At 48.4% G+C, this 18,965-nt stretch overlaps 1 long non-coding RNA gene across 4 annotated transcripts in view; it reads right to left on the bottom strand.

The window, feature by feature from the left end:
• Positions 1–18,965, bottom strand: part of LOC142579873 (uncharacterized) — a 205,075-nt gene that overhangs the window by 38,576 nt on the left and 147,534 nt on the right. For 2 of the 4 annotated variants that reach the window (XR_012827483.1, XR_012827484.1), the window contains exon 4: positions 12,315–12,371. The exons of 1 other annotated variant lie outside the window; for it this stretch is intronic. This is a non-coding gene — a long non-coding RNA (uncharacterized LOC142579873). Of the gene's footprint in view, positions 1–3,007; positions 3,161–12,314; positions 12,372–18,965 lie in introns of all 4 variants that reach the window. One more of the 4 variants, XR_012827482.1, reaches the window with a different exon arrangement.

An 18,965-nucleotide genomic window follows, 5' to 3' on the forward strand; every position in this document is an offset into this window, starting at 1 on the left:
GGCCAAGAAGGGGCGAAGGGGAGAGCATTAAAAGTGTATGAAGTAGGGACCGGCGCGATCAGATGCCTTCCGCTTCCGAAACCGAGCAACCACGGCACTTTCCGTATACATGCACGAGTCACAGAGACGAGTAGTCTCCATTTCGATCTTACCCTGACGCCATCGCGCCGCGTCTCAGAAATTCAACCGTAGCTTTTTCTCTGTTTTTCTTCTTTCTTTCTTTCTTTGGACACGTTTTCTGTCCTTCCTTTATTATTGCTACTGCTTAATGTTTTACTAGTGCGGGGATTGTCGTAATGAAAAGGATAGCCGTGCTGTAATTTTTTATAACACCTTCAATCTACGGTCGATATTCAAGCGTGTGCACTCAACGACTGCACTATACCTGGTGAACAACCCTTTGACATTTCTCTCTTCTGTTTTTTTTGTCCGCTTACGCTTTCAATGGGGCGCATGCCGCTATGCGATATAAGCACTATATAGCCTGCGGCGTACCTCCGCGACAAGAGAACGCTGGCGCCTGCGCCACGTGGTGGGTGGATTTGACACAGATAGCGAGGTGCACATTTGTGTAAAAAGAAACAGACTTCCTTTTGCGCTTTGAGCGGAGTCTGTATCCGATTCGTTTTCTCGCGCTTATGATATAGTACAGTCCTAAAGTAACGCGCGCTAAATGTCGCCCCTCCTCCTCCGGCCTCATGATTAGAACTGTATACTTTTTACCCGCGCAGCACGGATTGAGCTATTTAGTGCAGCTCTTGTTGTTGCACCGTTTTCAAATGGAATGTAAAGCTGCGTGTGTCAGGCCTTTGTGACGACGACAAGGTAAATGTATTGGTGGCGATTTCAGGTTCTCCATTTTGCTTTCGCCATCGTAAACGACCGCGTCTGTTGCTTTCGGCAGTGGATGCCAATCACGGTAATCACTGATGTGAATTTTGTAGACAACGTTACTGTCTCGTAACTTTATCAGTGACAACGCGCTAGGCTAAAAGAGCTATTGGTTCACGCGAGGCACGTTTGGGAGCACCACGATTGCTATGCGCAAGCGCGTAGTCACGTAGCTATTATCATATTTGGCGGCCTTTCTTTATGACGCGGTATAATTGCGTAATAGACTCGAATTTAAATACTGCTAAATCGGACAGTTTTCTTCAACGCTCTGCAAGTGCCTCATTGGAAGATTGTATCAAAATATAAAACTTGCGGAGGGGATTAATTATTTTGCATAATTGTTCAATTCAAGAGAAAGAAAGAAAAATACCGACGGTTACGATGCTCCCCATTGCGTAATTTGAGTGCAGCTCTATACTTTTCATTTCGCGATATATTGGCTGTCGCGGACAATATGTCTCTTGCTAAACGTTGCAAATGGAGTGAAGTGTGGCACGACTGCCGAGCTAAGCGGGAGATTGCGAGATGCAGTGCGTGGGTGCGATTCACAGCAGCCGCCGGAGACAGACCTCCGCTCATGCAGAGCTTTTTTTTTTTTTTTTTGTCATGTATGGTATCGGTGGCGTCAACGGTGGACAGACGACGCGCGCTACTCTGGCGCCATCTCGTCCCCATCGTCGCTGTAAAGCCCGTCTTACGCGGCATTACGCATTTTTTCTCATGCTTTCGCCACACCCTCCTCCTCTACATTCCTCGTGGCGCCCTCTTCGCTATCGCGGTCTTTCATCCGCGCTCCGCGCTTTCTGTTTCATCCTACGCTGTGCTCTTTCGCTCAGTTACGAAGAGGCCGAGGGACGACGCCGACGCTCGCCGCAGGAACGGGCGCCTAAGAGCTGCTCTCTAAAAACTGTGTGATTTGCTCCATGCACAAAGTGGCCGACAGCATCATCCTTTTCGTCGCGTCCTCCTATAATACATCACGGCCCGTATTCATTAAATGTTCTTACTCTAGAATACCTGCCACCTATCTTCCCCTATATGTAGCACTTGCCCTTGCCTCAGCGAGTAGTAGCAGGCTAGAGACCCGCTATCCAGGCCGACTTCTCCTCCTTTCTCTTCATAAGATCTACTCCTCCTCCCACTCTAGAATTCTTTTGTAACGGGAAATTCCAGCATGCCTGATGCTGGACGTATTATTAGTGCAGGCGGCCTGCCAATGGCAAAGAGCGCTTACTAAGATATAGCTTTGTGATTTCAACCCCAGAGTATTTTTAAGCCTTGCATAAAGTTAACTGGAACACTCTGTATAATCCATTGAAATATTGCTATGTAGCTCAGTGTCTGTCTTAAATTCAGTTGCATTTTGGGAATAAAGTGCAAATGAGGTACGATGAAAGTGAGTAACTGTTGATGACAATAATAGCTGTCAGCTTCCAGATCAGAGATCAGACGTCCAATCTCTATATATAGCATCTGAGAAATATTGTATATAGAGAATGTTGACAAGTTTTCAACTGTAAGGCAAATACTATAATTTGCTCCGGAGGGAATTGCTGCTGCAGTATACCCCAATTCGGTGCTCCTATTTCAGGCTCTGTATCTTGGCCGTGTTTGTCATACTCAGCCACATTGGGGCTCTGCTTGAAGATTTAGCGAGGTCAGTAATCGAGTGCTCCCCATGCTTCTTGAACGTTTCGGCGCAAAGATTATCTGCAATATCACGCAGCATAATGTAATAGAGGGCCTATGTATTTAGGTGGCACCTAACACTGCAACGTGTCGCACGCCCAAGATGTCAACGTTGAGCGCGCATCGCACTTCTTTCTTGGCGCTTGTTAGTCATCGTTTGTAGACTTACATGCAAAACGGTTTGCGAAGACGCAGTCATAACAGTGACTGACAGCACAGATTCAAGAATTCGGCGCCTCGCTTAAGCGCTTCAAGTTTCAAAGCAGCATAATCAGAAACTCTCTGACGAAATACCCAAGTGCGACCGTGAAGTATACTGGCTGGATCGCATTTCTATTTTAAGATTACGCGCAGCAAGAAGTGTGCGCATGTTTGAGTGTTCTTTGTTTCGAGTTTATCTCGAAAAAGAAAGGATCATAAATACCGTGACCAAGAATCGTAGTCCGGTGGTCCCGTGGGATGAAGGCCGACTGTTTGCAGGTAACGTCGTCGGATCTGGCTAAGGCCAGGACAGGTCCACAAGAGGTATTTTCTAGGCTCCGTGGGCCCAAGCATCGTGTCCTACTAAGGTATATATCTGAAACCGGCAGGTATTTGTATATTTAATCGTTTTTGCTGCTGGGCATACTTCCGAGGAGCAGGCAAACATTACTCAAAATAAGCATACGAAAGTATTTTTTTTTTTTAGTTGTCCCCATGCGAGTGTTTCCTCTGCCTAGGATGTCATTGTCCCTTGCCGCGCTAGTCTCGCCCTGTCCACCAGTCGAGGCTGGCCCGCAGTGCTTGACCTGACCAGCTGGTCCTCTCACTGCTCCACTGACGACATAAAAGCGAAAGCGTAGCACTTCTTTCCCGTTTTACATTGCTAAGGGAAAAAAAAACTGGCAACAGAACGTACTAATTCGCTGAAGACGGCGGATGGCTGCATCGTTCTCCATTGGTGGGGCGGCAGCGCTTGCCTGGAGGATTGCCCAAGAATGGGCACACGCCCAGTGGCACATACCGAATCTTTAAATCACGGGAGTTCAAACAGACAAACACCGAATGAGCTCTGTGTGCTTTTGAGATGCGTATGGGCCTCTTTGCTCCCCTTCTCCCTATCCTCCATTTCTATGCTTCTGTCTTCTCCTTTCTGAAGAGTATAGGCAGGCGTTGAGCCCTTTCCGGTGGCAGTTGCCAGCCTGGCCTCGCTTCCCATCTCCTGTCAAGTGAGTCATCATCATCATCACCATCATCAGCTTGTTTTGTTTTTAAATTTATAATAATAATGAGCGGACATTATATGTTCAGGTATTATGTATAGCTTTTTGTTTTCACTATGCAAAGGATGAGATAGGTTCACTGGTACTACATTGTAAGTCAGCATATGCGGCTAATATAAGCCCGTGTGGAGCTTGCATTCGGAACACATAAAAACTTCATAAATATATCCTGAAATATATCAGCCCGCCCAGAGACCGACCAGCAGCAGCCACGCCGAACCTTGGAGGGTAGAGAGCGATAGCTCTGCCGTAATGAATAAATGAACATATTAAAAAAAACGTCTCTTTCTCACAAAAATCTCGTTCGTTTGCAGATCGCAGCCTTTTCAAAGGTCGATGGTTGCGGACACTAACCCCTTGCCTTGGCTGCGCAGAATAGACATGTTGCGCCAGTATTAGTTTCGTCATTCAATTTCTTCGAAGGGATATGGAGCCAGCAGGAAAAATGCGCCGTTATCAAGCGTCGCTGCCGGTGTCCGCGTCGCTTGTGTCATTGGTCTGTGCACGCATAGGGAACGTGTGAAAGCGCGACATTCTCCGCCTCATTTTCGGCTCTGTGTTGTGAAGCCATATGGCGCAAGAACCCGGCTCTGTTTCATCGCATTATGGCAGCATACAGAGGTGGCAGAGTGCGAACAAGCATACTTCGCCGCTTCAATCCGTATAGAGCGAGGTGCACTGGCGGTGGCCCTCAAAAGAGCAAGTCGGCCACCTCATGGGAGTCCTTGCAGTGCACGCTCCCAAAAGCGATTCACGAGCGAGCCCATCGCGTATGCAAAAACAAGCGCCGCCGTCGTTGGATCCTGTTTGGTCGGGCTTGGCGGTTCCCTTTGGCTCGCTCGGCACACCAGCCATTGCGCCTAAAGGACCGACTATGCAGTCGCGGCTTGGCGCTGAAATCCACTTAGATGCGACGCCCCGCGCGCGGAGCTCATATGGGGCCGTAGCGAAGAGCCTCTTTGAGGCCGCACACGTGGCGTCGAGTCTCACAAATTCCAAGCACGCGCTCTTATTGGATGATGGCGGCTCGGTTCGCTCCTCATACGCGACCATACAGTGCTTGGCGCGCACTATTCGTCGAGTGTCAAAAGAAAAGAGGTGCCGGCAACAGTCGCGTTCGGTGTATAACCAGATGTTTTATGTATGTGGCATTTCGATTCCGGCGCTCCGTTTCGCACGGGGGGGCCAAAGAGCTCCGCCTCCCCGAGTTCGCACACAATCCAGAGGGTGCAAGAGGACAATTGGATCAAGCGGCCTTTTTCCTCTCGTCGACGGTGAGGGGGTCGGGCTGAGCAGAGCCGGTAGAGCGGCCAGTTCGCGGGAAGCGACGCCGGCAGGGACCAAGAGAGAGGCAGCCGCCTAGCCGAGACCAGCCGCTGATTGGCCGGACGCGTTTAGCGTGAAACAGAGCGCGGTGTTCCAGCAAGGAACAGTCGCAGACGGGACGGAGAAAAAGTGTCTATCCCAATCAGGCCAGATGCGAGGCGACAGGCCTTCCTCCCCTGCAGCTAAAGGCGGGGCAGCACGAGCATGGAGGGGGCGGGGGGGGGGGGGGGGGGAGTGCACGTACTGCGTCCCGATGCGCTAGCCTCGTCCGTCGCGGCGCGACGCGCAAGCTTGGCTCCTTTTTCCTCAGGGACGACTCGTAAATCCCATAAACAGCGGCAGAGGGCTCCGTTTGTCGCCCTGTACACGGTGTCAGCGACACCAGGATGAACAATCGGCGCTCCCCGCAGTGACGCGTAGCGAGTGCTCTCGTCGCGGCGTAACACCTATCCGTCTGCCCTGTGCATCCCACGCGTTGCCTCGACGTGTTCCTAAATCACGCATTTCTGTCATCGCAGCACGCCAGAAACGCGATTTCCCTGTTTTGAATTCGGTGCGCGGAGCCGCCGCGAGGAGAGAGAGACCGCGCGATGTACAACATCCTGCCTGCACACTCCTCTGCAGCATGGCTCGCGGGCGCAGTGTCGCGGAGGATAAACGCGGACGCGCAGTGGCGGCGGCGGTGTATAAGCGAACGCGTACCGTGCAAATTGGCTCGGTCTTTTGCGACGTCGTCGAGGCGGCAGTTTTTGCGAGCGGCCCTCGGGGAAATCATGCCGCGCGTAAGCCGCCAAAGGGGGTGGCGAGACGAGGGGGTTGGGATCTTTTATGCGTTTGTTATGAGACGGCGCTCGAATAAAGATTGCGATCGCGTCCTCCCTTACCGCGCGCGCGCCCCCGTAGCTTTCTACGGAGCAGTACTCGCGAAACAGATTGGGTACGGGGATTTGGAGTTACTCTCGAACAGACCCCGATAAGCAAGGCAATGAGCAGCGGGCTTAGCGATTCCTCCAGAGCGCCCAGATTGCCTCTCGCTGTCCCGCGCGAGGTGCGCGAGCCCATACGCTCTCGTCTCTAGTCAGCGGCGTTTAATGCGAGCGGGCGCAAACTTTTATGCCGCGAGCGCTGTTTATCCCGGCTAAGGAGTTCGCAACGTAGGCTCATCGTGCGCGCTATCACAGAGAGATCCAGGAGTCGATTGGGCTGGGTCTCAGTGTCGCGGCTTGTAATCGTTCCACGGGCCTGGTCGAAGCGAAATCATGCGTGACGTGCAAAGGTGGCGCCATTCGCGTCGCGTTGTGTCGTCGGGGCCTTCGCCTCGTTTCAACACTAAGTGAATTAGAGACAACGGACAAGCGATGCCCTTATTGAAGTTGCTCCTTCAGATTATACACTGATCCGCTACAAAATAAAAAAAGAAAAGAAAAAGGAAGATAAAGCAACCGACGATGCGCAACCATCAGTTTACGCGCAGCCGACTTAGATGGTCAGATCCAATTGGCGCTCAAACATAAAGCATGACTCGATGTCACTCATCCTAGGTACGGACCCTCCTACCGGTTGGCGCAAATGGCTTGAGACGTGATGCTGGAAAGTGGTATTTATAGTGTTTGACTTAATCTCTACATTGTCCTACAACTCTAAGTTTTCTTCATTATTTTTTTTAAACGAGCTTAGCCGCGATTTACTCACTTTGCCTTAACTACAAAGAACAGATGTTATGAGCATTCGATTCTTCGACAACATTTCGAGACTTCCCCACACGGTCTTGAGAATAACCCCTCCTACTGCTGGAAAAGTTAGTGAAATCCAGTGCTGTAAGCTAAAGGGAATGGGGAAACGCATGGACAACGCTATGAGGCTTCCCGCGCGCTGAAGTAGCCTGCATCTTGTATATGCATCAGGTTGTCATTCGCTTATTGCGCACATTCATAGGCGATCGTGGCTGAGCTGCAACAAATCGCGCCGCTATAGCAGATCGTCTGCGGTACCTTCGTATGTGGCCTGATTCGGCAGCACGAAGTCACGCGTGTTTGTTACCAAACTAATTAAGAGAAAACGAAACGTCTATCCAATCGTAGCAATTGCTACAAAGGAAACCCACACGGGTTCCTCGAAAGAATAGCCTCGCAGTTGAAGAAAAATTCGTCCTGGTCCGGGACTCGAACCCGGGACCACCGCCTTTCCGAGGCAGCCGCTCTACCGTCTGAGCTAAGCAGGCGGCTAGCAAATGGCATGGCGAAGTCGAATTTGTTACCAAACTGGATCGGAAGTTCGGTCCGTCGTGTCAATTGAGCTTCAGAAAGCGCATCGCGAAGTGCCCTTCGCAGTTAGTTTCTACAGCTAGCGTATATATTCATTATTATGTTTATTTTCTTTTATTTTTGTTTTGTGCGGGGCGGGGGAGGGAGAGAATTTGCATCGCGAACACGCAAATCGCGTAGACAGTATGTGCGGCGCAATGTTAGCGCCCGTGGAACGAAGGGAGAGAGCACCTCTGTGGGGCACGTCCCCCAATGTGACAGGCACCGGGCCTATAGATCGACACTGTGGTATAGGTGCAGAAGACGACACCAACAGAAAACCGTCGGCGCTTGACGGTGCCCAATGCAAGTATCATCAGATCGTTTATGCATAGTGGCTTGAATGTTTACCTTGAACATTGCTAAAACTATTGTGAGACATCAGTCGTACTTGCCATCAGAATTTACGCCCGCTTCACGATTGTCAGATCCATTGTGGTGTCTGCACCGGCCGCAAGTGCAACTGACAATTCCAGGAGTCAGAAAGAAAGCTGGAGCGCCATTGCAATCTTTGAAGCAAGCAACTTTGGAGCACATTCACAACGTGCACAGATTCCGGAAACATGTATACACAGATGGCTCAGTAAAACTCAACAGCGCTGCTGCTGCAGTCATCATCCCGGCACAATCTGAGGAAATCAAGTTAAGAACTTCATGTGTGACCACATCAACGGGTGCAGAACTCGCGGCGCTCCGTGCTGCACTTGATTTCATTAAGCAGAAACCACCGCAACAATGGACAGTCTTCAGTGACTCCAAGGCAGCCCTTCAGTGCATACGAAGCCCAATGCGCCACGGACCCAATGAACAACTGGCCTCAGAAATTCGGCACATATATCATCAAAGCTATGATAAGGGACACAACATAATCTTTCAGTGGCTTCCAGGACATTGTAACATCAGCGGGAATGACCAAGCCGACGAAGCCGCCCGATCGGCACATGAAAGTGGTCAACGAGTCTTCATTCCGCTTTCGCGATCAGACGCTGCGGCTGGGCTGCGATTGATGTCCCGTGAGTGTACTTTGCCCCTGTGGGACTCAAATGTTTTCACCATGTGTCGGTTGCGTTCGTTGTCTCCGGACATACGGATGCACCTCCCGCCTGGATTACCACGACGTGAACAGACCATGCTTTACCGTCTGTGGCTAGGCGTTGCATTTACAAAAGCCTATGCTTTCCTCATAGGAATGGCCGACAGCCCCACGTGCGACACATGTAACATCGACGAGACGCTCGCACACATTATCTGTGTCTGCCCGCGATACAGGGCTGAGAGACAAGTGATGTGCAGGGTACTGGACAAGCTGGTCAATCGTCCACTTTCAGAACTAAAAGCTTTAGGCCAATGCTCCGAAAGAACATCCGCGTTGAAGGCCTTATTCGCGCTATTAACGTTCTTGCGGTCTACGGGGCTTCACGACAGACTCTAAGAATGCCGCCCCCTACCGTTCTGTAGTGTACGCGCTTTGTTCGTGCTTGTCTCCCTTTCTTTCTATCTCCCCCTTCCACTCTCTTTCTCTTTTTATCCCTCTTAACCCTTCCCCCTGCGCAGGGTAGCCAACCGGAACTACCTCTGGTTAACCTCCGTGCCTTTCTCTGCATTATTTTCTCTCTCTCTCTTGAACATGCAGTACATACTTGGATCGATCCCAGGTGTACGCACTCCGGCAGCTCTTTTTCACGCTATATGTGTCGCGTCTGAACGCGAGCGTGACGAACGAGTAATATGGAACTTGGCCCATTTGCTGGCACAAATCGGATCTTCGCAGCCAAAAAAAAACATAGATAGGAAGAAACAAACATGTTTTTGCTCTGCGTTCGTGGTAAACGTGATGCTGTGAGCCCCGTACAGGGTTCTCTTTACCAAAGCCTCGAGAATGGTATACATTCACCAAGAAAATCTGAATGTGACAATAAGCACCTTCTGTTTCAATGCAGCAATCGTGCTTCACGTAGCAAAGACTGATCAACAAATCTAAAAAGAATTGTTCGAGAAACTCGCGCTACTATGTCCATTACGTATAATCCAAGCTATGCGAAAACGCTCGTGTATTAAGATTTAGGTTCACGTTACAGAATCCCAGGTGGCCACAATTAATTCTTCCTGCTACGGCGTGCCTCATAATCAGATCTAGTTCTGTCCCGTAAAACCAAGAATTTAATTTATTTTTTGTTGTTTTAGTGCATATGTGGCAATTGCAAAATTGAGACATAAATGTAGAGAAGTCATGGCTGGCTTAGCAGAAATCCTAAGACTAGCTCAACTTTCATGATATACGCTCTTAAAGGGTGGCAAGAATTACTTTGTCTTTCCAGTCAGCAGTTTCCGAAAAACGTGCCTCTAGCAAGCACTTCGAGACGATCTTTAACTGGCAGTGCCAATGCATTCTTTAGCATATTTTTTCATTGTGTTTGCCTTGTCTTCGTAGTCTGTTGGCTCCTTACTACGAGAATAATCGAGCCTCTCGGTTCCCCTATTACATAAGGTGTTTCAGCTAACGTTATTCAAGCTGTTTAAAAAAAAGAACACGCTGCAAGATACAATTTTAAGACCTACGGTGTTCGGTCGTCAGACCTCTGATGACGGAACACATTAGATTTTATCATTGTATTTTGCACCGTGTTCTTTTATTATTTTTTTTTTCGCTGAGCAGTTAGGCTAACGTTAGCTGGGACCACACGGTACATACATATAACGACATTGCTGCAGCGGCGCGGCAAGGTCACTGCTAGGTCTCAAGGTAGGAAACTCCAGCTATTTGCTTCATGAAATGGTATTCATTTGCCCGGCCAATTTTGTGAGCTGAAAATAAAGCATGTCCTTATCATTTTTTTTTTCGAGAAGCACAAAACAAAAGAATGGACTGATACGAAACCATCTGCGCTAAGAATAGCCAAAAAAAAATATGAAATCTCCTTTTACAAGATTGCTAACCAAATTGCGGGAAGGAACATTTGCCTCTACATGGGAACATTGCGTTTATGCTACCGCCACAATGAAAACTTGATTTATTCCATAAAATTTCTGACGTTTGAAAGCCCCTCGAAGATGAATCGGCACTATTTTCGCTATGGTGAGTTTAGTGACGACATAGGTTCTGCCGAGCTCCTTTCTGCATGCGGCAGAAAGGATGTTCCATATCCGCCACCAAGGCTTGCGAGTGGTGGCTCTGGCTCACGCTCCCAAGGTTAGTTGTAGTACTAGGACATAAATACCCAAAAAAGTGGATGGGAAAACGGTGCCGCGGTAGCTCAATTGGTTAGAGCATCGCACGCGGGATGCGGAGACGTGGGATTGTTCTCCATCTGCGGCAAGTTGTTTTTTTCCTCCAGTTTCATTGCCATTAATTTATCATTTCTTTAATTCAATCAGCAAGTACAAGTAATTTCCCCTATGTTGTCCTTGGTATCTTTGTTTGTTGGCTTCCCATAACATGATCAATAAAAATCGGGCCACTCGGTTAACCTCCTTTCTTCTCGTTTATTATACGCGTGTATATATATATATATGAGAGAGAGAGAGAGAAAGCCAAAAAGAATCACGGAATTTCACATAAACGTGTCGTTCAAAGCATCAGATTCGCTCCTATAAAATTATACTCTGCTCCTATATACAGAATCCGTACTTACATCTTGCAATGCGGGTTGGATTTGTTTACGCAGTCATTAGAGCCGTTGGTCTGCTGCGTTCCCAACATCCAATTCGCTTGCTCTTTCTGCAGATGATCATCTGCATATGCTGGACTTTTGCATGAACTTCTTTCTGGCGTGAAGGAAGAGAAGAACTTGGAGGAACAATCAAGGGGTGTTGTTGAAACCAGAACAAGTCAGCCCGACACGTGATGATGTCACAACAAGATTCTGTATCTTCTATGGCATCGCACTAACAGCGCGCAGCGCACGCTCTTCCGAAAAACGATCATCGCCCAAGCACTCTGTACAGATTGTTAACCAGAGCAGCTGAAACGTGGGACCGGGGTGTTTATCGCTGGTTTAATCCCGACAGTTTCTTAAACGACGGCTTGGTAGGCTGCCGGATCCTCACTCGGTACGCAGTTGCTGCTTGCATTCGGCTGCACAAGCCTGCTCTTGTGCCTGGGCTGCAGCATCGGCACGGCGTAGACGAGCTCTTTCCCGGTTCTGCTCGCGGCGTTGCTGATCGAAAGCTGTCTGCTCCTCAGGAGTACGTATGACGAGTGGCCTACCCATTTCGGAGCCGGAGAGAAACCACCTTGGAGAAAGTGCTGCGCGCGCGCTCGGCTGAGACAGAGAGCAACGACGTCACTACTGGCGCAGCTAAACCAACACCACCTGATAGCACAAGGCCTTTTCACTCCGATCCATGACGTCCTGTTACCTGGCCCGACTGCCATATAATCTAATGGGGATGCTCTCGAGTAGGCAACAGCGATTTTGACGTCACTGCTTTCTTCACGCCAGCCTTGTCAATGGAAATTTCGGGCCAGTTAGCCTGACGTCATGGATCGGAGTAAAAAATGTCTTGCGCTATCTAGGTGGTGTTGGTCAATTGAGCACCTCTTTCTTTCTTTTTTTTTTTTCGCGCATGCGCATGGGTTGCACCGGGTGAGTTCTCAGCGCACACTCGACCAACTGACGCACGGACGGACGGATAGACGAAGCGGCTCACCATATACAGCTTCGCTGTAAAAATGACGAGTGCGACAGCAACGTGTGGCTGCCGCCCTGCCGTGTTGTGAGGAAGACAGTAAATATATGCGTCACAACGAACCACCAGAATTGCACAAGCATATGGGGAGAAAATGGGCATACAGCTGTTGCCAAAGCGCCCGAATTTGTGCGCATCGGTTAAAACCTACCGGGAACCAAGCACACCGGGCCGAGTCCTCCAAGAGCAGGGTCACTTGTTGGGCCAACTTTATGAAAGAGAAAAGAGCGAAGCGGATATATTCAGGGTTAGTTTGCTCGCTAAGACTGGCTGCGTGATGTAATGCCCGCTCCCAGTTTATTAGCTAGTTCCCAGTTCCTTCATTATTCCTAGTGACTCTCGAGCTTGGCAAGTGAGAGATATTTTCTTCACGCTACTGCCACATCACCTGCTGCGGCCTACTGTTCTCTCCACCATCACCGCTCTTGTGGTTGTATCAACGAGATTGTTTGAGTTGGCGATCAAATTGAGTGGTCCACTGTGTTCCTTGCATCTAATTTGCCTCAACTTCCTACGCGAGTGATTAGAATATTTATTATCCTCTTGTCAGTTGTTTTTTGCCGTATCGCTGAGCTCTGATGTCTTCTCTTCCATATGGCTCCCACCGTTACATCACTCGTCGAAAAAGTATAGTAACGTTAAGCTTTTATTCAAAATAAGCTAGCTTTCCGTCTTTCTTTCTCTCTCTCTCTCTCTCTCTCTCTGTGTGTGATTTCGAAGTGTATGATGGTCGCAGTCACCAGTTACTATCATGACGAAGTAAAAAATAAACTATGAACTCAGCTTGACGACATAAAGAAATCCATGTATTTCAGGAGGGAAAGTAATTATAATTTTATTTATTCATTTTCGGGTTTGATCCTCGCACACGGCAGCCACATTTCGATGGGGGCAAAATCCAAGGACACTCGTTTACCATGCAATGGGTACACGTTAAAGAACTCCAAGGGGTTAAAATTAATCCGAAGTCACCCCACTGCAGCGTGCATCATAATCATATCGTGGTTTCGGAGCATAAAATCCCAGCCTTTATTTAATTTCATATTTTGTGAGGTTCAGCGTCTCTAAACTGCACAGTTGTTTATAAGGGACGCCGTAGTGGAGTGTTCCATGGATTAATTTCGACCACATGGGGTTTCCTCCCGTGCACCCATTGCGTGGTACAAGAAGGTTTTCGCATTGCGCCCCCGTCGGAATGCACCACCGCCACCTCGTGCCCAGCAGCAGAACGCAAAAAAAAAAAAAAAAAGAAAACCAGCCACCACGACACGTGTTTGGGCAAACCAAAATCGGAGGGCACCTAAGCACTTCTTATGTACGAGTTGTGAATGCGAAATCAGTAATGTGCAATTGAACGCCGCTGAGCGGTCCTTCGAGTTATGAACTCCTCGCGGGCAAGCGAGCGCGTTGGGACGCTTGGCCAACGCCTCCTGTTAGCACAAGGCCGGTGCACTTCGATCCGTGACGTCGTGCTACCTTGCCCGATTGCCATAGAATCTAACAGGGACGCTCCCGAGTAAGGCGCGGTTATTTTGACGTGACCGCTTTCGTCACGCCGGGCTTGGCAATGGAAGTTTCGGTCCAAATAGTACGATGTCATTCATAAAGCAGAGTGCGCAGGCCTGCTATCTAGGAAGCGCTGGTTTAGCCAAGTGGGCAAGACACCTGGCCTCTGAGCGTGAGGTCGTAGGTTCGAAAATCACTATCACCAATGTTTTTTTCTTTGGAATTTATCGTCTCTTATACATTAATTTCTTTGTAGCGATTACCGAGGCAAAGTTAGAACGCTGGCGACAGCTTGCGCGGACAATGTCTACGCAGCGTTGTCACACGGACGAAGTCGATGTGGGGTGCTCGTCGAGGGAACGTGGTTGATGACAGCTGTATGCGCAGAGTACGACACATATCTAGCTATATTTAAGGATTCTGTTTCTCTTGTGTCACAGTGGCACACACCCATTCTGGAAGAGTGGCCGAAACCGGACAGACGCCCAGTTAGGGGCGCATACCAAATAGCTCAATAGAAGATAATTAAATTCACCAAACAATCCGTTAAATATAATGCTCAGTCCCAATAAGAATTCGGTGTGTTTTAGAGAAATCTAGGAGCCGACAATCTATGTAGAGGTTTTATGTAGAAATGTATTTTTGTTACACAGAATAGATGTGTGCTTACTGGCACTACTTTGTCGGTTAGCATACAGCGGTTATAAGGGGTGATCATATTTAAGTTTCCCGGAATTTGCAAGAAATCCCCTGTTTCAGATGTCGTAACATAATTCTTGTCCTTGAACAGGATTATTCAGAGAGGCGGATATTACTCACATGAAAACTTGAGACACATATTGACTGCATTAAAATATTCACTAATTGAATTCTTAGTTAATTACATTACGGCGCCTACGAACTGTAGCCAGTGAACTTGCAAGGCGTATCCACCTGGAATTATTTTCCAGAATGGCACCATATTGGAGATATGCGTTATCAAACTCACCGTAAAAATGCACTGTTGATCCACTTTTTATCCACTTTTGACCCACGGGCGCATTTTTGCCATCGGCGTCGCCGTCGCTGTGATGTTCCGTATGAAGTCCAAGGGCAATAACACCGTCGCCACGCGCCGAATGCTGTGTGTGCGAGTGAAAACGAGCTAGAGTGAGCCAGTGAACGCGACTAAGTCTTGCACAAGCAAGGGAGGAAAGCGAGGAGGGAGCTTGCCGTCTTCATCGTGCGTAAGGCGCATGGGGAAGGGGAGGGAGGTGGGGGCATTCTACTCCGGTGGCTACTGCGCATGTCGTGCCGCGCGGGTCTTATCTAGAAAGTGAACTGCTTTAGGGGCAGAGTGCGCCGAGTGCTGATAGCTTCGTGCGCGTTGTGTGTTCGCCGCTTAGTTCACGCTGACGCGAGAGACAGCACGAAGGTCAATACGCTCGCTGCTGCTGCCGCGCTTCCTGACTCCGCATTTTGGCTGCGAGCATGCACGGTCATCGAGTGAGATGTGTCCAAGTTTTCTTGTGCGCGCGTGACACCATGCTTCTTAATTTAATTAGCAAGCGAATGTTTATAACTTTATACGGCCGGTAAAACTACTATCCTTACTTCGCATAACTGTCTACTAATTTGCTATCGAACTCGATTCTTCGCTTTTCGGGCTAAACTTCGCATTTTTTTTTACAAACGCTCCGTATGCATTGAAGCACAAAAGTAACTGGAACTCCGTCACTTGGATTTCTCACACTTTGGGAAGTGATTTCTTGACGCTGGTTTTATCAAGAAGATTAATTTTAAGTGGATACGCCTTGCAAACTCAATGGCTGCAATTAGTAAATTAACCTATGGGCCAAGAAGTAATTAATTAAGGAGTTAATTAGTTTTTTTGTTAATTGTTTCAATATGTGTTTCGATGCCGCACACTAACAATGTCTGCTTATTCGACTAATCTAGCTCAAGGACAAGAATTATGCCATGTGCCACAGGCAATGTCTAAAAATTCTGGAAAGCTTCTGGAATTCTGAAAGATTCTAGAATTCTGGAAACATTCTGGACAGCAGCAGCAGCAGCGGCAGCTGCTGCTGCCGCTGCCAAACCGGGAGAGCAGGCAAAGAAAGCTTTGCTTACGAAAAAAAAAAGAAGCGAAAAAAGAAGAACGGCGGTGAGGATGCTTTTCAACGAATGGATAGTCGTGTTCTGCAAGAACACTGGATATACATGTGTATACTACTTACATGTACATGTACATGTGACATGTGATATGTACATGTACATGTGATATACATGTGATATACTACTTACATGTTTTCAGCATTTAGGCACAAGCAATTGCGACAATTGAATCTTGCGTGTATGCACCAAACACTCGGAAATAGCGGAGGAAGTAGCGATCGCACTGTCCCCTCACAGAACAGGAATGCGAAGTCGTACTAAGCGACTCGCAAACGGCAGTAAAGAGTTACGCCAAAGGTAGAATCTCCGAAGAAGCCCTGTCCATTCTGGCCAAAGCGGGCAGATTCAAAACCGCGAGCTCGAGGATCATATGGTTCCCCGCGCACGTCACCACGGAAGGCGACGAGCTCCCGAACCTAAACGAGACGGCGCACGGGACGGCGCGAGACATGACCCGCCGCGCCGAACAGGGCAACGCCTCTCGCACGGTAGCGAACACTGCTCGCGCAGAACGGGACAGGCTCACCAAATACAACGACATAACCAGTGCATATCTAAACGCCAGAAGGATATATCCACCGCCGAGTCCCAAATTGAACAGGAGGCAGGCCATCGCTTGGAGACAACTCTAGACGGACACCTTCCCTAATGCATTCCATCTCAAACGTATCTTCCCAGATAAGCATCAGGACGACACGTGCAAATTGTGCCAGGAAGGACCAGCAACACTCAAACACATGCTGTGGGAGTGCAGTGTAGTTATAGGAAGGATGGCAGTTGCTCCGGAGACCGTGTCATCGAGGTGGGCCGCCGTTCTGCGCAGCTCAGACCTCGGAATCTAGACGTGGGCATTCCAGCAAGCCCGTGAGGCAGCGTTGAGGCAGGGCCTTGACGTTCCCCCGTGGGATACCTGAGCCCAGGTCGCGTTAAACCTTGCCGGACGTACGAGAAAGCTGTATCCATCCATCCATTTTCTAGCGACGGATCTTGAAAAGGTTTCTTGGAACATTAGCGGTCAGCTTTTTCATCCATTCAGTCAGTTGTCCACCGAAAAACAATCACGCTATTTCTTTTTCAAGCCCTTCCTGGTATCCTCAGTTCATTGTTGCGTGCCCGAGCAGAAATTCGCTAGCAATCCAATGACGGTGATCTGAAGGATTCGCTGGCTCTTCCAGTGAATAGTGCATCGTACTGGTGACCTTGATGGCGGATCCTTGTTCTGAACAGTACTCCTCTTAAAAGGTGTGGTGATTTACATATGAATGTCTGAAAATGCGAATCTGTGCGGCTAGAACAACCCTCGGAAGGCGAGTGCTATTTTCGGTTTCAAGGAAAATGCGTGCTCCTAGCGGTCGCCGGACATCCTAAGAACTCGTGAAATGAGGTAAATTAGATGTGGATGTTCACATTTATTGTCATTCACGAGTTTTTAGAAATAAATAAATTTGAGTCAACGGCAAACAACCTTTTTTTCTGTTTAGTTCTTTTTCATTTCTCTTTTTGTGAATTTGAAATGGGGCGAAGTGCGGGAAGTAGCTGACGTCCAGCTTCCCTCCACTCACACTTGCCACTCGCTCAGCGATATCACAAGTCGGATCACGCTCGGTCATCAGCTTCGGTTGTCGGGCCAAGTACGAAGATTGGGAACGATAAGACAGAGAAGCTTGATCAGGCGTGCAAGGAGCGGAGGACGGTCTACTAAGCAAATAGACGAAGATGGCTAAATCGGCGCATCTAATGGATTGGGCGGCTCTGTGGTGTTCTAACACCGAGGTTTCCAGTTCTGCGAAGTTTTTCAGGCTGTCTATAATGACAGCAGGTAAGCACAAGTGGTTCACTCTATTTTCTGAGCGGGTATTCATTTTGCATGAATAAACCAGTTCTGTTCAAGCCTCAGTGAACTGACATAAGAGCAGTGTTGCTCGACTCATTCGTCATGACGGCAGCCCATCTGGGGCCGGTGAAATGCTTGTAATGAAGGGCTTGAGTGCACAGTTGTTGGGTTATACATTTTGTTCACTCTTTGTCGACATGGACAGCTAAGGCTAAAGCTAAAAAAACACACAGCCGTGATGTTAGATCAAATTTCAAGAGCAATGATGGCGAAACGATGCACGCACGTAATTCCTTGTTGCGTTTTGATGCACCCCTGATCGTACTGAAGAAGGTTTAAGCTGGGTATATTCGCAGAATTTTTTTTCCGGATTGACACTTTCGCACTGCGTGGAGGTCAGCTTTTTTCCAGCACAATACGTGTGAATAAAAACAAAAACGTTCAGCTTTTATTTGTATTGACTTTTGGCTGACAGAGAAATCGGCCAGCTTTAGTCGATCCACTTCACAACACACGAACAAAATTAACAAATGTTGGTGCCAGGAAATGATTTTCTTTGTGCTAGCTCCACTATATCTGTGGACTAGTTGAACTGTAGTCCTAAACTTAAACCATAAGTTAGGAATGTCAAAACGACTACTTTCACGAAATGACGAAATGTAACATTTTAACAACGAATGTTGGTTGTTAACGATGGTTTTCTATATAAATATTTCTCATTATAATTGCTTGGCGCTGATGTGTACCAGCGATGTCTCATTGCTTTAAAGAATGGACCGAAGCTTGCAAGGTAAACGCGGCAGAAAAATGCTTCGTAAAGACGGCAAACTTCAGCGGGTCCTGCTCCGCGATGTGGCCAATGTGGCCACGTGCTCAGCGGGCCTGCAGTTGAGCACGAACACATCCAGCTTGAATGTGAAGTGGGAAAGGAGCGCTTCCGCGGCCATCCTCTTCCTCCCGGCAGCGCGCCCTCCCTCTACTTTCTGACCTCACCACTGACGTCATGGAGGCATTCTTTTGTTCGTGAATAATTGCCAGTTTGATATCCGGCAGCCGCCAGCGGTGCAAGCGGCGCTGCCACCGCGTATCGGCACGCGGCCCAGCGTCCCGAGGGAGGTATGCGGGAGTTTCCGCACCCTGGTTAGAACTTCAGTTCCCAAGCATTACTCAGAAGCAATTTGAAACCATCTTTGCCGTTATCTACCGATCGCCTTCTTTGATACTTCCGACTTCTGTAACACCCTTACGGTTTTAACTGGTTTTAAACGGCAGATTTTTTTTCGGAATAAAAAAAATGTTTCGATC

This window comes from Dermacentor variabilis, chromosome 1 (genome assembly GCF_050947875.1).
Source record: "Dermacentor variabilis isolate Ectoservices chromosome 1, ASM5094787v1, whole genome shotgun sequence".
Taxonomy (NCBI): domain Eukaryota; kingdom Metazoa; phylum Arthropoda; class Arachnida; order Ixodida; family Ixodidae; genus Dermacentor; species Dermacentor variabilis.